The following is a 21,146-nucleotide window of genomic DNA, read 5'->3' on the forward strand; positions in this document are numbered from 1 at the left end:
TAGGAAAACCAGATGATTCAATATAACTGAATATGCTGTGTCACTGTGTTTTAAACTAATAGGAATAGAGAAGAGAAGAGGTAATGGAAAGAAATGATTCAAAAACACCTCTAGAGAGGAAAGGTCTGTGTCAAGGAGCCTTGGCAGTGAACCAACAAGAAATCTGCAAGGGCTTGTTGAGTCAAGGCTTTCCTGATTCATAGCTCATGTTAATTTCTATATTCATTCATTCGACACCTACTTATTGAATGCTTACTTTGTGATAGGCACCATGCCCTCATGCCCTGTGCTTCCCTCACACAATCTCCTCCTGAGCCACAGAAGTTCATTCATTGTCTTATATAATTTTCATCTAGATAAATTCATTCTGACAATTTCATTGCATTTACTGCACTGAGGTTCAATACATCTGGGTTTTGCTTTGTTTTTATTAGTTGTAGGAAATATATTACGCAAAAATAAAATAAAATAAAATAAACTGACTATGCATTTGAGATTCCTCTGGGAGAAAGCAGGATCATCAGTAAGAAAATCATGCTTAAGGAGAAAAGGGGCTCCATAATACAAAAGAATGTTCTTTTGAGATATAAAGAATTCACTCAGAATTTAAACCAATCTTTGAAGATTTTTGGTCAGTCGTTGATGTATATGCTTATAGGGTAATATTATTTAAATTGGCAAATTGCAGTTAGTCTTCTAGTTATTACAAATACTTATTGTGTTCAATTTTGTGTTGGATTTCAATAGGAAATATAACTCTGGTAATTTCAATTTTTACTATCTAGTGGATCTGAAAGTGATTGCTATACAACATGAGCTAAAATTTCCCACGAAGAAATCATGCAGTATTTTTACCATGCTTTTATTATGCTTTGTGTTCTGTTATGCCTCTGTTATGTGAAATATGTCATATAACTGCTATATATGTGAAAGAAGTCTTAACCCAAGAAATAATTGGTTTAAACATAACCATTAACTGCTGGAAATAACAATTGTCTCTAAATATTCTTGAGATTTCTTGGTAGCATGTTTCTTACATGCAACTGGTAACAGTTATTGTCTAGCACCACATTATTTTCCTAAACTAGAAAAAAACCCAAAAAGGTAGAATACTATCAAACTGTTGGTTCATAAAATGTGTAAGCTACCTGTATCTCTTCCAAAACCTTATTGTGCTGTAATTAAATGCATTTAAAAGCTATAATTCGTAAGCCTGGATTTTAACAGAAAACATATTGAATCAGAAATATAGTAACAGAACACTGATTATTGGATCAGAAATAATAAAATAAAATAATATTTATAATAATAATAATAAATATTATTAAGTATTTGCATTGTGCCGGGGATTAAGCTTTATGTTTTAGACAAACTACTTAGTTTCATCTTTATAAAATTACTATGAAATTATTTTCTTAATATATTTTACATATAAAAAACTGAGAGTTTTGAGATTCAGTGATGTCACTGCGCTAGTAAATTATATATCCAGGAAAAAGTCTAGGGAGTGCCTGACTTTAGAATCTTATTTTTTTATTTATTCACTGTTTCTCGTCTGTTACTTTTATTTAACAAACCCGATTCTGAAAGGGATGTGAAGCATCACCTAGATGCAGTGAGACCCTCATATCTTTAATGTTTGTCAATTATTGTAAAATTATATTATAGGATTTTACAAGGCTTATAAGACCAATTATCTCAGCTGAAAAGATCTAGCTGCATTTATTTTGAGTACCATGGAGAGCTATGCTTATCATTTGCGGAGGTGACTGTTGATCATATGTTTTTTGGGAAGAATGGTATTCAGGGATTGGTGGATTTTCAGGGGCATAAATGGGTTGAAAACTGTTTGAGACTGCTGTTTATTGGTTAACCTCAAAGGTGGATGATCCTTGAGACATTTTGCTAAGTGAGATAAGCCTGAAGCAAGAAGAAAATTACTGGATAATCTCTCTAGTATGTGGTATCTAAAATAGTGGAGCTCATAGAAGAAGAGAGCAGAATGGTAGTTACTCTGGGCTGTGGCAGGGGAGGATGGAAAGATGTTGGTCAAAGGGTATAAAGTTTTAGTTACATACTTGTGAAGCATGTTTATGTCAATGTTCTCACCATTAAAATTACAAGTGTGGGGGGTGATGTATATGCTTTATTTAATCACTCTACTATATATTATATATATAACATCATGTTGTACCCCTTAAATATATACAATGAAAATAAAGACAGATGTATAAAAAAGTAAAATTCTTTCAGATTTACTTGAATATTTATGTTAAATGAAACTTTTAAAAATCATGTTGTATCCCATAAATATATACAATACAAATAAAGATACATTTCTAAAAACAGTCCTATTTATTGTTTTACTAGAAGGTCTTAATGCTATATTTTGCCATTATGTAAACAAAATTGTTTCTTGTTTCATTCCCTTGATTCTACTCTCAAAATTTCTTGCTTGGTCTCAGGTAGTATTTGTCTTTTAAAATAGGAAATATATAAATATATAGAAGAACATAACTGAATGAAATTCTCCCCGAAATTACATTTGAGATTCCAGTTGGATCTGAACAGACATTGTCTTTTGGAAAGTTAATATATATCACATAAAATATTTTTATTTGAGAGAGATACTTAGTCTTCCTATGTATTCAAATAACATTTAGTGACCTTTGTTGAATTTAAATACCTTGAAATAGTTCATTTTGTCTGGGTCTTCTCCATCTCTTACCAACTTTATTCTTAAATTTTAAAGTTTATATGTTGACTTATAATTGAAACAAGTTTCTTTTTGGAAGAATGCTAATAATACTGATGAAGAAACACAGCTGGTATGAGATATATTGTTACACTGTGGTACATGGGGGAAAGCAACACTGAGATTGTAATAAATAAACTAATTTTAATGGAAGCACTACTTGATTCAAAGAGTGTGCTTCTTTTCACAGTCACATTGCAGGATCATGTTTAACTTACTCAAGTAAATCAACCATTAACCTTAGTTAGTTTAGCCACATCAAATAGAAACAGCTGTTACATTTACATATCATTTTTCTTTGGTCAGATTTTAAAATATAGGTCTATTTAAAGACAGGGAAATAAGGAAAATTGCTTCTTAAGTGTTTCGTATTTTAGAATTTACATACTGCTTCCATCTACTAATTATAGTTTATTTTCATAATCATCTGAGATGACCTTAATTAATTAAATAAATGTAGAGTGGTTGCTACTATGTACTAAGCACTGTGCTGTGTCCCAGTGGGTTATAGATGTAAGCCAATCATTGTCCCTGCCTTAGTAAATCTGAGAGTCGATAGCAGAGAATAGTACTTTTTAAAATGCTGGTAAAACCCTCTCTCTATGTATATACTTAAATGCCTTCTGAATTTACAACATATTTTTTGTCTAATCAGTTGATGATAATATTAAATGAAAATGAAACTACTACACATTAATCAACATGAGCTAATTAGGTCACTTTGAAATGCCTGCCTATGAAGCCATGGTGAGGTATTAGATAATCAAGATTAATTTATTTAACACTTTTCTGTGATTGTGTACTGAACACTTAAAGCTACGCAATTCTTGTAAGAAGGATTTTGCCTTCTTACAAGGCAAAACGGGGGATGTTTCAACATTTATCTCCATTCCTAGAAAATATTTTTCAAGTTCACGAGTACCATTATTTTTATCTATACAGGGCAAAACATCTTCAACAAATAAATATTAATATTTTCTTTGGAATGTATTGCTGTGAGAAAATCACTTTCTTATGTTTGGGGGATGTACCACATGTGTCTTTGTCTCTGATCAAATCCTCTATAATACTCATTGCAGGTAAATTTTGAGGGAAACATAGTATCTTCTGCAAGTGTAGCAATACCAGTCCTCCTCCATAGAATTAGGACTGCAGTCTCCAACTCTGCTTTTCCAGTGTTGTGTTGTACTATGAAACTAAATCTTATATCAACATGAAAGCACTAATTTAACAAATATATTTGAATTTAGCAGACAATATCCTCAATTATAGGATATAAATTCAGATAACAAATATCTCCAGAGTAATAGTCTTTCACTATCTTTTTAAGGTATGATATAACATAACAGTGTTATATTAAAAAGTTTTGCTTTTGAAATTTGACATAAAAAATAGACATTGGCAAAAAAAGATCACAGGGTAAAAATTTTACTGATAAACACCTAATAACTTTTAGAAAACTCAAAGATTGCATTGATAGTTTTATACCTAGTATTATATATAATAAGCTCATTATATAGATATCTGTTACTTTGTTGAGTTTTCATTTTCTTTCCCTTTCAAATCTCTTGCGAGTGCACTATTATTATTGTTATTATTATTATTATTATTATAACTTTTGCAACAGAGTAGAAATGGAGGCACTTCTTTGCTGGGTGCTAAGCAAGGAATATTGAGACAGTTCATGCTTAAGAGCAAAACTTCCCAATGGCTTGAAGGTAAAGGTTTTTGAAGGCAGGGGTAAATTTCAGGAATGTAGGAGCTGGAAATCTTTTTTTAAAAAAAAATTCAACTTTTAGTTACAGAGCATAGATGTACAGATTTGTTACATGGAAATATTACAGGATGCTAAGGTTTGGGGCATGGAACCTATCACTCAAGTAGTGAGCATAGTACCCAATAGGTAGTTTTTCCACTGATGCCCTCCTCTCTCCCTCCTCTATCTGGTAGTCTGTAGTGTCTGTTGTTCCCATGTTTATGTCTGTGTGTCCTCAGCATTCTGTTTCCACTTATTAGTGAGAACATGCAGTATTTGGTTTTCTGTTCTTGGGTTAATTCAGTTAGGATTATGGCCTCCAGCGGCATCCATGTTGCTGTAAAGGACGTGATTTCTTTCTATCACATCACTGTGTGGGATTCCATGGTGTATACGTACCACATTTTAAAAATCCTGTCTACTATTGATGGGTACCTAGGTTGATTCTATGTCTTTGTTATTGTGAATAGCACAGCGATGACTATCTGAGTGCATGTGTCATTTGAATAGAATGATTTATTTTCTTTTGGTTATAAACCCAGTAATGAGCTTGATGGGTTGAATGGTACCTCTGTTTTAAGCTCTTTGAGAAATCTCCGGACTGCTTTCCAGAGTGGCTGGACTCATTTGTATTCCCACCAACAATGTATAAGTGTTTCCTTTTCTCTGCAGGCTTGCCAACATCTGTTGTTTTTAGTATTTTTTAGTAATGGCTGTTCAGACTAGTGTGAGATGGTATCTCGTTTTGGTTTTGATTTGAGTTTTTCTGTTGATGGTGATGCTGAACATTTTTTCCATTTATTGGCTGCTTGTATTTCTTCTTTTGAGAAATGTTGTTTCATGTTTTTTGCACATTTTTTTTAACAGGGTTATTTATATTCTGCTTGCTTGCTGATTTGTATAAGTTCTCTACAGATTCTGGTTATTAGGCCTTTGTTGAACTATCTTTTTTTTTTTTTTTTTTTTTTTTTTTTTTTTTTTAAGAGCAATACATCTGTTTAGTCCTCAGCTATTTTGCCCATGACTCTAGCCATAAGCTGAAATAGTCAATAACTTGACAGAAATAATAGTTCTTTCTGTCTTACAGCACCTTGCCCATGAACAACATTCTAACTCCATAAATGTGAGAGCAGTAAGCCTGTTTTCTTAAGATTTGACATGTCAACCAAATAGTGGTTTGCCAAAATGATTTTGAATTAACAGGTGGTTGGGATATAAGCATTAGACAGGATAAACATTTAGAATTTAAATACTAAATAAAGGAGGATGGCATGGCTTATGGGATATAAATTTAAATGAGATGGGGGTATAATTATGTAAAAATGTGTCAATTAGTTCAAGTGGAAGTGGGCACTGACAAAGAACATATAAAATGTTCAAATCTTATTTATACTTCTTTTAAATAATGAAAAAGTAACTTGGAGTTTTTGTTTACAATGTAAATTTTAATTCTACCTTGATTTTATTAAGGTATTGTAAAAAGTCGTACCAATTGTATAAAATATATTTTGATTAGAAAATTATTCTTTATGATAGAAATGTGGATAAACAAAAGAATATGGAAAGAAAGGTATGCTGGGCAGAATTTTAAGTTGAATCTCAATGACCCTTTTTCTTGTAAAACTTTTTTCCCTTTTAGTGTGGGTAGAACAACTGACTGTGATGCAACATGATTCCCATGAGTCCTTGAAAAGCGGGACATTTTCTCCAGTTATAAACAAAAGAGTAAATCAGGGAGATTAGAAGCATGAGAATGATTTCACACCAAAGGTGGCCTTGAATACTGAGGGACCACATGGAAAGGTCACAGGAGAGAACCTTAGAAAAGACTCTAGAAATTGAGAGCATCATCTGAGTGACAGCCAGGAAGAAAACAAGGGCTTCAGTTTTGCAATACAAGGGAACGGCTTCTACCAACAATCCAAATGAATCCTTCTCCTCAAATTCTCCAGATGAAAATGCAGATTTGGTAGCCCTTAGATTTTAATACTCTAAGCATAGAGTCCACCCCATGCTGCCTAGTCTTCATTTAAAATGATTGCCTGACATTTAGACATCGACATTGACAGTCTATGTAACTATTCCCTGTTATTGGGCATTTGGACTGTTTAGGCTGTGTAAGTTTTTAGTAAAGAGTATAGTCTTTGAAAACAGATTAAGTATGTATTTCAGCTCCATTATAAGCTTGCTGTGTGACTTTGGACAAGTCACTTAACATTTCTGTGCTTCAGTTACCACACAAGTAAAATGGGTCTGATAATAGTACTTATTTCACAGAGTTTATTATTTAGATTAATTGAGTTAATACTAAGAAAATAGTTAGAATTCCTGGCATATAGAAAGGTCCTCAATAAATGTTAGCGGATCACATTGTATCACAATTTTTTTTTCCGATTGTTAAGACAGATGCCTGGATTAGCATTGTAATGGGAAATAATGAAATAACTGAATCAAAGTGTTGTACATAGTAAGAACAAAATCATTTTCTACCAAAAAATAGCTTGTAAATTATAACCTATGGAGAAACTTGAAAATGCATTCTTTTTCTTAAATGGAAGAGAACAATTTGCAAAAAGTGTTGTGGTTGATTCTGCCTGCAAATCTTAGAGCCTGAATAATATTTGAGCTTATACTTTATCTAAACTGAGAAATACTTAGAGTAGAATTCTTTATTCTTATGACTCACATAAGTTTTCAACTTATTAGTCTCTTCCGAATTATTTTAAATTATCATAAGCCATTAGAAGGAAAAATAAATATATCCTAAAAGTGTAAAAAAAAAAGTGGCACACATACTGCTCTAAAATTGTGAATCAATAGTTAGTATTAAGTACAAATACAAATACAAATTCCCTAGGAATAAAAAGGAGCACTTTCCATCTTGGCATAGCTGCATGGTAGTAACAGTGGTTCTCAGACCCAATATTATTAAAATGTAAATTCTGATTCAGTAGTTCTGAGGCAAAGCCCAAGCTTCTGCATTTGTAAGAAGGCCCAAAATAATGTACATGTTGTTGCCCACAGAGCATACTTTTAAGACAAGTTAGAGCACCATTATAAATCACCAGAACTGGAGGTTGACATGGCTTATTTGCCATAGGCTGAAAACTTAAAGTTCATTTTGCGGCCAGGCGCACTGGCTCACGCCTGTAATCCCACCACTTTCGGAGGCTAAGGTGGGCTAATCACGAGGTCAAGAGATTTAGATAATCCTGGCCAACATGGTGAAACCCTGTCTCTACTAAAAAAAAAAAAAAAAAAAAAAAAAAAAAAAATAGCCAGACGTGGTGGCACCTGCCTGTAGTCCCAGCTACTCAGGAGGCTGAGGCAGAAGAATAGCTTGAATTGAGGAGGCGGAGGTTGCAGTGAACCGGGATTACGCCACTGCACTCCAGCCTGGCGTCAGAGCAAGACTGTCTAAAAAAAAAAAAAAAAAAAAAAAAAAGTTCATTTTGCTGAAAGTTTAACCAAATTTCTTGGAAATAGAGAAATACATTTAAAATTTATGTTTGTAAGCATAATTTACAACAACCTCTCCAATCACTGTTTTTACAGTTGGTTTTAATTGTAGAGTAGTATAGTTTCAAAGATCAACATGAAAATCTTTATCAGGATTCAATTCTTGTGCCTAGTTGGTGACTTAGAGATCACGTGTGGAGAATAGGCAAGGTTACCTAGAGAATGTCTTCACTACAAATAAACCACTTAATAAATTCAGCAGTCCAAGGGCACTCAAAAAAACAATATTGACTTAGAACCTATTGGTAATTCTTGGGCCACTGCCAATTGCACTGGAGAACCTGCTGTAGAGGCATATTTACAATGGCTTTGCTTTTAAACCTATTTTATTTACAGCATGAATTGAAATTACCAGGCAGTAATAAGCTTTATCTTTTTAATTTCCTTTTTTTAAGTTCCCATCATGATTCTGCTCTCTAAAAGCTTTTCCTTTTGTTTGATTAATTAAGCAAATTTATACACCCATTTGCAAGGCATTTCCCCAAGTGTTACTGGAAAATCTAAGCATACATTTAATGCTCCATGTAAAGAAGGCTTGAATTATAAAGGATCCATCTAAATGATACATAAAATTTTCCCTGTACAATTAATATGCACACACAAAGAAACTACAGCTAGCAGGTTAAGGCTGGATTAAAGTGCTTTCACTGGATCCATCATTTTCTCAGCACCAATCTCTGGCCGACTCTATCTGCTCTTAGATAATTAAACAAAGCTCCTATCAGGTTTAATTTCATTAAATCAGCTAAGTATTTTCACTTTGTCTCTAATCTGATGACAACTTATCTAAGGAAATGGAAAGTGAGGTAAATTCAGCTTGCTACACTTTTACTTTTTGAACAAAGAGATATCACATCTCCTGCTGCTTGTTACCATAATACACTTCCTTTGGTTTATTACATGTCCCTGGTTGGTAAAGAAGGCATCTGAGATTGAATGGTTCAGTGATGTTTGGAAATACATGGGTAGATTTCTTTTTAATTGACACGGCAATTAGACAATAGTTAAAAGTGAATCTAATTTTTTAGTAATAAAAGATAAAATTATTCATAAGAAAATAATTTAGAAAAATAAAGTTATGATATCATATGAACTGGTAAAAGATATGAACTGAAAATTCGTGGAGATTCAGTTACTGTTCTCTGTCTTTGTGATAAGAACTTTAAAAAGCATAATATCTCTTGCTACTCCACACTGGTACGAAGCTAATACTATCAAAAGAAATCAGCAACTTGGCTCTCTCTTCAGTATATGGTTTTGTCTGAAAGAACTAAAGTTTAGTTTTTAAGTTCATTTACCCTTTTCTCATAGACAAAGGTAATGGGACTGGCAATGGTCATTGTGTGTTGGGACTTACATGTGAGTTGGGGAACAATGAAAAGGGCAGGAGGTAAGGGTAGGTGTGGGGAGGGGAGTTTTTAAAAACAAATTCTTCCTACTTCAAAATTGAACCTAAAACTTATCCTGAAGTAAGGAGTAGAGAGAATGCTTCCTCTACTTCCTGTCTGTCTCTCCCTCTTACTCTTCCTCCTCTCACTCCACTTCCTTTCTTCCCTGAATCTCCTTCTATTTCTCCTGTCTCATTCACTCCTCTTCTTTGTCCTGTCTTTCCTTCTAGGCCTCTACCTTTCCCCTATCCTCCTTCTCTCCCTCCTCTTGTCTCTTCTCTTTCTGTGCCTACCAACTCCCCATTGGTACCTAGTCTCCCCAAATTAAAATTCTGGTTATTTATGGGTTTAACACTTCAGTAGCCTGTACTATGTTTTTAATATAACCACTACTTAGAATGTTTCCATGGATAATGTTTCTCTATGCACACAACCAAACCAAGAATGCACTAGTAGAAGTTGATCCTTCCCAAAGCATAGAGGCACTACCAGTACTCTCTCTTACAGTATTAGGCTTCTTTCAAGGGCAAGGTTTATGTTCTGGTGGGAGTCTGAAGCTTGCAGATTGTTTGATGCTCCCCATAAAAGAAAAATAATGCAAATGCATAATTGAGTAGAAAGTGTGTATTTATTTAAAATGAGAAAAGAAATCACAACAAAGGAGGCTTGTAGATCCCAGGTTTGTTGTCATTTCTAAGGTTTTTAAGGAAATGTATCAGAAACGCTTTTATAAGAAAAGGATTCTGATTGCAACTTGATTTCTCTTCCACACATAGAACATTTCACAAATAATCACAACTCTCAGAGGTCAAGGAAGTCAGGGTCTCTGAAGCTTGAGCTTCTTTACTTTTATGGTAAATCCACTTCTGCTTCTCTCACCCACATCCTTTTAGAATGAATTTATTTTATCCTCATTTAAAAAAAATATATGTATTATGTACAGCATGTTGTTTGGATATATATGCACAGACACACACATACACATTATGGAATGGCTATGTTGAGTCCATTAACATGTACATTGCTTCATCTACTTATTTTTTGGTGGCAAGAACAGAAAATTTCTTATCAATGTTCAAGAATACAACACATTGTTACTGTGGTCATCATGCCCTACAGTAGATGTCTTGAACTTATCACTCCTCTGTAATTGAAATTTGTTACTCCTCTATAATTGAAATTTGTATGCCTTGACCAATCCTCTCCTTTTTTAATAGAATGAAAGAGTAGGCCCTATTAAAAACATAGGTTAATTGGGCTTTTATTTTTAATAATGTGAGAGCTTATATAACACTGGTAGCGTTTATTGCTCTATAGATTTTTAGGAAATATTCTGTATTTGGTATGTAGGAATAAAAAATACTTAAAGATTTAATACAATTATAATAAAATTTTAATTCTGAAATATTTAAATATTTATCCATTCTGCATTAATTAAATAATTTTCCATATTTATTTATTCTAATTGCAATTATCTCTGTACAGTGAATAAGACCAATGTGATTGTGATGCATGTCAATTATTAAATACACATCCAGTCCAGTCATGCTTCTTGTTTTTTTAAAAATGTAGTTTGAAAATGTGGAGAATGCACAAAGCTGTTCATTTTTTTACAACAACTCAAAAATACATTAGTGAATTGAAAAATAAAGCTTCTAATATGTATCACATTTGTTATTTTAGTGGCAAATTTTTCACACTTCATTATTGAACCAAGAATTCTGTCATCTTGTGAAAAGATAGCAAAATTGCCTCCACTAGTGAGATTTGTAAATTGGAGCAGAGTGTGAAGGTAACATGATGAGAAAAGCACATTAACTAACCTGTAGTTCAATACAAGATTAACACTTCAGCCAAGTGTGTGAAAGGTTGCTAACACAAACTGAAGATTCAAAATTTAAGATAGGGAGTTTTGGTTACTCAGTACATGAGTAAGAGCAATTTCTGAAAACAAGAAGCATAACATATCTTGTATCTGAGTTTAAGGTAATCTAAAAATGTATCTCAAAGTAAAATAAAACTTAACTTCATCCTAAACCAGATTCAACAAGCTACTCTAAAATCTGATATTTTTCTGTGTCTCCCCTGAAAAAAAGAAAAGATACAGGAGTTGTTTAAGTTGAGGCACAAGAAGCTTGTTTAACAAATGGAAAAGTAAGAGAAAACCAGAGAACGTGGCTTTAGCTCCCAGCCACTCTGTTTATGCCTTCATTACTGAGTACTCACAGAATTTTCAACTGTAATGAGGTTCTCCAAATTATCTTACTCCCAAGTTACCTATAATGACCCCCAACTGTAGGTTCTTTACTCATCTGACACTTACTTCTCTTTTTGAAAAATAAAAAAAAAATGATCAATCTATATACTTGTACCCTTTGTTAAAAATAGACTTTATGTTTTATAGAAGTCTCAGGTTCTCAGCAAAATTTAGCAGAAGATACTGAGATGTACCATAAATCCTCTGCCCCTACGCATAACAAACCTTCCCCATTATTAACATTCCCCTCCAGTGTGATGCATTTGTTGCTTTTGATAAACCTATATTTATTGACATATCATTGTCACTCAAAGTTCATTCTTTGCACTAGGGCTCACTCTGTGTTTTACTTTCTAAGGTACAAATTTATACTTTCTAAGGTACAAATTTTACTTTCTAAGGTACAAATTTATACAAATTTATACAAAATTTATAGTTTTATAGTAGTATCAAAGTAGTTGTTTCACTGTCCTAAAAGTCCTCTGTGCTTTTCTCCCTTGCCCTACCTCTAGTCCCTGGCAACTGATTTTACCATCTCCATGGTTTTACCTTTATTTAGAATGCCATATAGTTGGATTTGTACAGTATGATTCCAACTATATACAGCCTTTTCAAACCAACTTCTTTTACTTAGTAATACGCATTTACTTTTTCTCCACATCCTTTCATAGCTTAATAGGTCATTTCTTTTCAGTGCTGAGTAATATTTCATTATCTGGATATATCACAATTTACCCATACATCTACTGAAGGATATCTTGGTTACTTCCAAGTTTTGGAAATTATTAATAAAACTGCTGTGAACATTGATATGCATGTTTTTGTGTGGACATACATTTCAGCTCCTTTGAGTAAATACCAAAGTGTATGAATGCTGGATCACATATAAGGAACTGCTACACTCTTCCAAATTGGCTTCCCATAAGTGATTTATGAGAGTTCCTCTTGCTCCACATCCTCAACTGTATTTAGCATTACTGTTTTGGATTTTGGTGTTCTAATAAGTGTATAGTAGAATTTCATTGTTGTTTTAATTTACATTTGCCTGATGAGATAGAATATACAACATCTTTTCATATGCTTATTGCCCTCTGTACGTATTTTGTCAACTGTTCATGTCTCTGCCTCATGTTTTTTAACTAGGTTGTTTTCTTACTGTTGAATTTTGAGAGTTCTTTATATATATTGATAATAGTCCTTAGTTATGTTTTTTGCAAATATTTGCTGCAGTTTGTGGCTTCTCTTTTTATTTTATTGACATTTTTTCAGACAATAAGTTTATCATTTTAATGAGGTCCAGATTATCAATTTTTTTCATGGATTGTGCTTTGGTGTTATATCAAAAAGTCATTGTCAAACCCAAGATTATATAGGTGTTATCCCATGTTTATCTTTTTTAAATTATTTTACTTTAAGTTCTGGGAGGAATTTTGAACTTTTTGAAGTTTTTGTGTTTTACATTTAGATATATAATCTATTGTGAAGTGTTGTGCTTTATTAGTTGGTTTTTTTTTTTTTTTTTTTTTTTTTTTTTTTTTTTTTTGGAGTCTCACTCTATCACCAAGGTTGGAGTATGGTGATGCCATCTCGGCTCACTGCAACCTCTGCTTCCGAAGCTCAAGCAATCCTCCCACCTCAGCCTCCTGAGTAGCTGGAACTGTAGGTGCGCATCACCAGGCCTGTCTAATTTTCTTCTACAGATGGTGTCTTACTATATTACCCCAGCTTGTCTCACACTCCTCGGCTCAATCCATCCTCTTGCTTTGGCCTCCCATAGTGCTGGTGGGGTTACAGGTGTGAGCCATCATGCCCAGCCATTATGAATAAATTTTTGAAGAATGTAAAATGTATGTTTTTATTCATATTTTTGCAGCTGGATGTCCAGTTTGTTCAGAACAGTTTTGTGAAAAGACTGTCTTTATTTTATTGCATTTGCTCTTTTGTAAAACATTAACTATATTTATGTGGCTCTATTTTTGGGCTCTATTCTTTTCCATTTATCTTTTTGTCTGTTCTTCCACCAATATCACACTGTCTTAATACTTATAGCTTTATCATAAGTCTTGAAGTGTGGTAGTATTAATTCTCTATATTTGTTCTTCTCCTTCAATATTGTGTTGGCTATTCTGGATCAATGTCTCTTAATATAAACTTTAGAATCATTTTGTCAATATCCACAAAATAACTTTCTGGGATTTTGATTGAGATTTCATTGAATCTGTAGACCAAGTTGAGAAGAGCTGACATCTTGACAATATTGAGTCTTCCTATTCATGAACATGGAATATCTCTCCATTCAGTCTTCAATTTTTTTAGTAGAAGTTTATAGTTTTTCTCATATTTTGTTAGATTTATATTTAAGTATCTCACTTTCTTGAATAATGTAAGTCATATTGTGCTTTTAATTTCTATTCTCTATTCTGTTTCTTTGGTCTATGTGTCTGTTTTGTAACTGTACCATGCTGTTTTGGTTACTGTATCCTTATTGTATAGTTTGAAGTTGGGTAGTGTGATGCCTTGAGCTTTGTTGGCAGAATTTAATTTCCTGGGGCTTCAGAACTGAGGGCATGAGTTCCTTGCTAGCACACCTTCTAACTTTCACTAATCAGTAGTTTCTAATGAGAAAGATGATCTGAATTAATAATCACATTATTATTATTTAACTAATATTTATGAGCATTGTGTATGTGCTAACCTCAGCTGTAAATACTTTACATATATTACTCATTTAATCATCACAGAAATTTTATGAGTAACATTACTTCTTCTTGAAGAAACTGACACAGGAATAAGTGAACTAAACTTCCCAAGGTTGTATAACAATTGATGGAGCCAGAATTCACGAATAAAATTTTGAGTTAAAAAATCCATATTTCTAAACAATTCACCATATTGTATTTTTAGAATAAATTACTCATTCTTTTATGTTTGGAAAAGTAAAGGAAGACTTGCCAGAAAGTTAATAGTGTTTAGTTTTGCTAGGAAAATTCACAAGCAGATGCTCCATTTTTTTCTAACTCTAGTAAGCTTTGCATCATCAAAAAAGTCAAGCCAGTTATTAATTCTGATAAGCACCACCCTGCTTCTGACGTATTTTATATAACGACCTTGGGGAAGATGGTTGAGTCATGAATAGACCTATACTACAATAAAAGCAATGAAGTGAAATGAAGAGAAAATTGTGAAAGATACAAGCCTGAACACAGACTGAACTGTTGCCAGAGAGAATTCAGAGAGAGACTGATATGCCTTCTAGGCCTCCTCACTAAAGAAATCACTAAATTAACATGTAGTATAGTCATGTTTCTTTAGCATTTCCTATCCTTGTGCCCAGGAAGGTTCACATTCACTAAGGACAAAAATGTCCAGATACTGGAATGTCTTGCCTTGATACCAAGGTTGAGATATGATGGGAGATGAGCTCTTGATATCACCACTTTGACTATTGCTGGTAGAGATATGAATGGGGTTTCCAGTAATTAGACAGTTGCTTCAGGAGTATGGATATTGCATGTGCTAAGTTGTCTTGTTGACTTGTACTGTTGACTATTGCAGGTAGAGGTATGAATGGGGTTTCCAATGATTAGACAATTGCTTCAGAAGTATGGATATTACATGTGCTAACTTGTACTGTTGACAGTGAATATGGTCCAGTGCAATGGCCACAACCTTTCTATGCCTCAGTTTCATAATTTTAAAAGGTGAAGGGTGCCAACTTAATACTAAAGGTTAATTTAGTAAAAATTAACTAGGTTAATGTGTTAAAAAATAGCTCTCGTCTGTAAGGGTTTGATAAATGCTATTCATTACTATTAGCTTTTATAATATTATTAGAATTAAATATGATTTTATATGTTTATATAACATGTTTATATAACATGTATTGTGCTTAGTTTTTGATAAGCAATAGTTACCATTTAGCATTATTATTTATTATTATCATAATTACAATTTAATAGTACACTTTTCCTAAGCGCTTGCTTTATGGCTAAGTTATATACAATCCATACAGAGGCATTGCCTAGTAACGTTTTGGAAAATAAAGAGTCTATGTGGTTACCACATACGTTACTGGAAAATTTGGCATTATCTTATTAAGATTGAAAAGGAACCTGAAAGTTAGTTATTGAATTTCTATATGGAATTGAAGTATAAGGAGGCCTCCATGACAGGCCAACCTTTGCTCAAAAAGCAGTTTTAAATCTTCTCAAATAAAATCAGGCTAAAATATATAAAGCATATAGTTAAAAAAAAAATTGTGAGAATTCTTTATTGCCTGCATTAGTGGAGCACTGGAGCTTTGAGGGATCAATTCTGTAACTCAAATTCTTTAGGTCCTAGAGGTTATTTGGTACCAACTGGTAGGGGTTTTATTACCAAAGTTGAATATCAGTATCATTAGGGATACTTTATGATCTGATTTAATAACAGGGATAACGGAAGAGACTACCCATCACCAAATGGCATTATATTAGCCATTACTATAATTTACTTGAGGAAACACTCAGTTAAGTCTCTCCTAAACTTCATATTAGAATACAAAAAAAATCCTTTTAGTTTGGAAGGATTTAGTTATTGTCTAGAAGTTGTCCAGATGTTGCAACTTATGAAATGGCTAATATTAATGGTGGTGTCTCTTCATATAGGCAACCAGGTAAAAAGGCAAGAATATGAACAAATGCTCAGCAGGTTGACTGGTGGTGTTTTCATTATCCATTAAGTATTGGAAATTAATGGTTAGTTCTTCATATATGTCCAGAAATGAAACATGGACATATTCTCCAGCTTAGTCCCAGCCTTAAATATTTGCCTGGCCCAAACTCACTCAAAGCAAGTTTTATCAAAAATATTCAGAGCAATTGACTTATCCTGCTACTCCTCTAACAGAGAATATAATGAGCTTAGAATGAGTAGAAAGGAGGATAAAGAGAAGGGCATTGATAAGCCAAATTGGGCCCTCTTTTAATATGTCAGAGTTGACTGAATATCAGTCTGATAAACACAGTTGGTTTCATAAATCCTCATGGTAGTTAAAGCATTTTATCACAGCTTATTAGACTGTGATAAAATGAATAGTTCAGTAGATGTCCTCATATATTCTGGAAATTACCAGCACCCATTTATATGGAACCTGTACTACCAGTTTTAATTAACTGAAATCATCTGCTTGGAATTATGCTCTCAATTTAGCTCACATTTCAATCTCCATAAATTCTTTCTCAGCACTTTACTCTGTAGAATGCAAATGGGTCCTATGCCAATCCCCAGGAATGTCTAATGGCACCAAGCAATGGCACATTGTAGAACATTCAGCAGTCATGCAGCATTGGGGAATGTTATATTAAACTAGCTTTTTAAATGTTGATTTAACTTGAAAAACAAACAAAATTTTCTGTTACACTGAAGTTGCTACCTCTTGTTGCCAGAACAATGTTAATATTTGAATCAAAGATAGTTGACTTGATCAAATATCTTCATAAACTATTATTTTATGTACTATATGAAGAAAATACAATTTCTTATCCAAGGGATGAGAAATATACCAAATAATATTTGATTATTTCCCCTAAAATTGTGAGTAAAATTGATAGTGTTCAATTTAAAATACTATTAAATGTTTTTCTGTAATACAGTATCTAATGCATTTATCTAAAATAAAATAAAATTAATGTATCAAATTTTGGTCATACCAACATTCCTTATCATCCATTTTCTTACTACTTTTCTTTTAAAAATCAAAAATGAAATATTATTAAATCTTAACAACACTTAAGATGTTGATATATGAAAGAACATGAAATGTTAAGCATGTAATAATATATAGGCAAATAATGAGTATCATCTGTAAGTTAAAAAAATGGAATGTAGCTGGCTTTAAGAGGAATAAACTGGGATGAGGTAAGGCAGGGTGCTATAAGTGTTAAAAAGAAAAACACCTTTAAAATTTTATTTAGTAAAGTTTACAAGTGATGACAATTTAATGATTTGCTTCTTTCTTTACTGCATGCCATCTACTAGTTTTGCAATGAAATATGTGTGTATAAGGTATTGCTGCTTTTAATTTTGCAGACAGATTGAACAAGCCAGAGTTTTGTGGGCTTCTATTTGATTTGTCTCTGCATTAATATCATCTAGTACTTTTGGGACTACTGCCATTCCATGGATAGTTCTCTACAAACAGTAGGTGCTTAATAAATATTATTGGCTAACTATGTCATTAAATTAATAGTACATATTTCTTTTTCTTGTGCTTCTTGGCAAACAGACTAAAAGAATACAATGAGCTAATTAGCATCACATGGGTGAGCACAGAGCGTGTTTAATTCAGTATAATGTTCTTTCTAAATGGTTCCGTATTTCCTTAAATTGAGTCTCTTTCCATGAACAGGCAGAGTGAGTAAGATGCTCTCTGGGAATAAAGTGTTCATCCATGTGATGAAAATTAACTCCTTCAGAGCACCAGGGAGTTAATGGTAAATTATTTCTTCTATAGTACCAAAACGAATCAAATTGCCAATTAATCATTTCCCAGGGTATCCCAAACTACAAACTGAATTTAAAAAAAATATGTCTCAGGAAGATAGTCTGCATCTTCTTACTAGCTTGCCATCTTTTGGGGCCTTATGAGTCTTTTCCCCTCCCTTTTGCTCTTTGTTTTCCTTCATCCAACCCAGATTTTATATATGTGTGTCAAAGGAAGGGCATGAATATCTGTTGGGTAGATGAATTGGCCTGTAATATCAATTGGTTGCCTACTCAATGACATTTACGTCCACCATGTTGGGAGGGTCCTGATTTTGTTCCAATCTCAAAATCTTTCCCAAGTGACTAAGATAACCTGATTACTTGAAGCCAGCCATGGTGGTCTCATTCCTCTTCTGACAGATTGGCTTAGGTGTGGCTCGGTTATCCAGTATGATCTACAGGATATGAGGAAAAGTCTCTTGGGGTTAGTCTTTGGTAAAATTTCAGTCCCTGTTAAAGCAGGATAAAAGATATTAACAACCTTTCTTCTACCATAGAATGTTCGTATCTCCAACTGCAGTAGCAATGTTGCCACCCAGAGAGGAAACAGGCTTGAAATGAGGTTGAGACTAAGGGCCATGGAATAGAGATACGGAACAAACTCTGTCCTTGAAGACATTGTTGAGCTCTCTGATGGTGCCAGTTCCTACCTCTAAGCCAGTGTTCCCTAACCTTTTTGATACCAGGGACTTGCTTAGTGGAAGACAGGTTTTCCATGGATGTGGGTGAGGATATGGGGGCAGGGTGTGCTACCAGAGATGAAGCTGTTCCACCTCAGATCATCATTCTCATAAGGAGCATGCAGCCTAGATCCCTTGCATGCGCAGTTTACAATAGCATTCATGCTTCTATGAGAATCTTTTGTCCTGCTGATCTGACTGGAGGTGGAACTCAGGAGGTAATGCTGGCTTGTAGCCACTCACCTCCTGCTGTGCTGCCAGGTTCCTAATGGGCCACAGACTGAACTGTTACTGGTCCACGGCCAGAGGTGTGAGGACCCCTGCTGTAAATCACAATTTAATAAAAAGAGTAAAGGGAAAAATGAAGAAACTTCTGGAATATTTTATAAATAAAATATTCTTTATTGCTTATACCAGCTGAGATAGTGTTGTCTGCTAATTGTAGGCAAATAAAATACTTCCTCTGTACCTATCTTAGACCACAGGGCATAGATATGTGTTTTGATAGGATCTGGGAAGGACTCTAAAAATGATAGCTTCTGTCAAAACAAGTCCCTTAACACAGATAGGGTCCTGGCCTAAGTTATTCATCAAAGAAGGCATTTCTTACCATTCTACACTCCCCAATAGACCATTGTAGAAAAATATTTAATATCTCTGTTTATTGATAATTGTTAAATATTCCTGAATAAAGTCAAAGTTACTGTTTTTATAAACTAAAATATATTTATTTCTAGTGCTTTGAAAGATTTAGGAGGAAACTCAAGATCCCCATTTCTAGGAGGAAACTTTTTAATAGCAAAGTATAGCCAATATTTTGATTAGGCTTTATCCTAAGAAAAGAACTATTATGTGCACGGAATTTTCCTTACAGTGTGGGACCCCACAAAGAATGACTTTGTTGCAACTAGTTTAAAAGAATATAAAAACTGGATAACCTACTCAAAGATAAGCACACATATTCGTAAATGTAAACTTACCAGGAATGAAGGAGGGAGTCAGAGTTTGGAGGCTGTACAAGAAAGGAAAAAAAATATAAAGTGGTGCTGCTATGTAGGAAGGATTTTTTTATTTCAACAACACCTTAAAAAAATAATGTGTACTCTGAATTCTTGTCCAAAAATTATAAGCTTTTTACATAAGTGGTCCTACAGCTAAATATTAAGAATTAGTAATATCACAATGACATTTCAAATGGAAGAAAAGCACATTTCATTGAACTAAAAAGAGTAAAACATATTTATCTGAACATCTGGTCATTTCATCTGAAAAATTTAAAGAGTCTGCACAGTGTCTTCTTACATTAAAAATCACAGACAAATAGTGGTTGAGAACAAAAGAATCACTGTGTGCATTTACAATGTTAGACTTACTTAGATAATTAATTAGTATTAGTTGACACTCATGCATGTTTTTAGTTTGCAGTAATGCCAAGTGAATGGCTCAATAGATTGCTCACCAGGTAGAATACTGTTAACCTTGACGACAAAATGGAATGACATTCACAGCATACGTTTATCTATCTGTAAAATAATAATAATGTCATGTTCTTTCCTTAAAACAATCCCATCTTTCATTGCTCCTGGCTATGTGAAATACTGTTATAGTTGAAAGAGAATTTGCATAATGCTTTGGAAAGGCTTAATAGCTATCATAATTTTAATCTATATGAAATGTTTATACTATATAAAAAGCAGAATTTTTTTTATTGTGAGAGAGGATTATTAAGGCATATCATCTAATCAAGAGAATGATAGTAATAAATGGGTAGGTGACTCTTGAGGGTTTATGTTTCACAAATAGGCTTGAGATATTTCTGTACTGAATTGGCCAATGACTCCCTTTGGGAAAGAAGTGTTTAGGAAATGAAGTCCCTTTATAATGGTTTATCTTAAATTATTTGTTTTGTTGTTTTCAATGTGATACCTGCTGTAGTCTTTAATTTTAACTCATGTTATATAAAAGGATCTCTGTAGAGAATATTGCTTTGTGTTTTTACCCCACTTTTGATCTGGCAGAACCCTTTCCTCGTCCCAGAGTTCTAGATAACTAACAGGGCCAAAAGGCAAAGTGGAGATTCTACTGGAATAATTTTCCTGGCATGATATAAATCCATAATCTGTAATATCACTCTCCCATGATGTGTCAAATAATATTTGGCACTTTGACACTTATAATAATAAAATCATTTTTATGGGAAGAACTAATTTTCTCTTTGCTAACTATGTAACCTTTCTGTTCTTGCCCTTAGTTTCTTTGTATATAA

Source organism: Saimiri boliviensis, chromosome 3 (genome assembly GCF_048565385.1).
Source record: "Saimiri boliviensis isolate mSaiBol1 chromosome 3, mSaiBol1.pri, whole genome shotgun sequence".
Taxonomy (NCBI): domain Eukaryota; kingdom Metazoa; phylum Chordata; class Mammalia; order Primates; family Cebidae; genus Saimiri; species Saimiri boliviensis.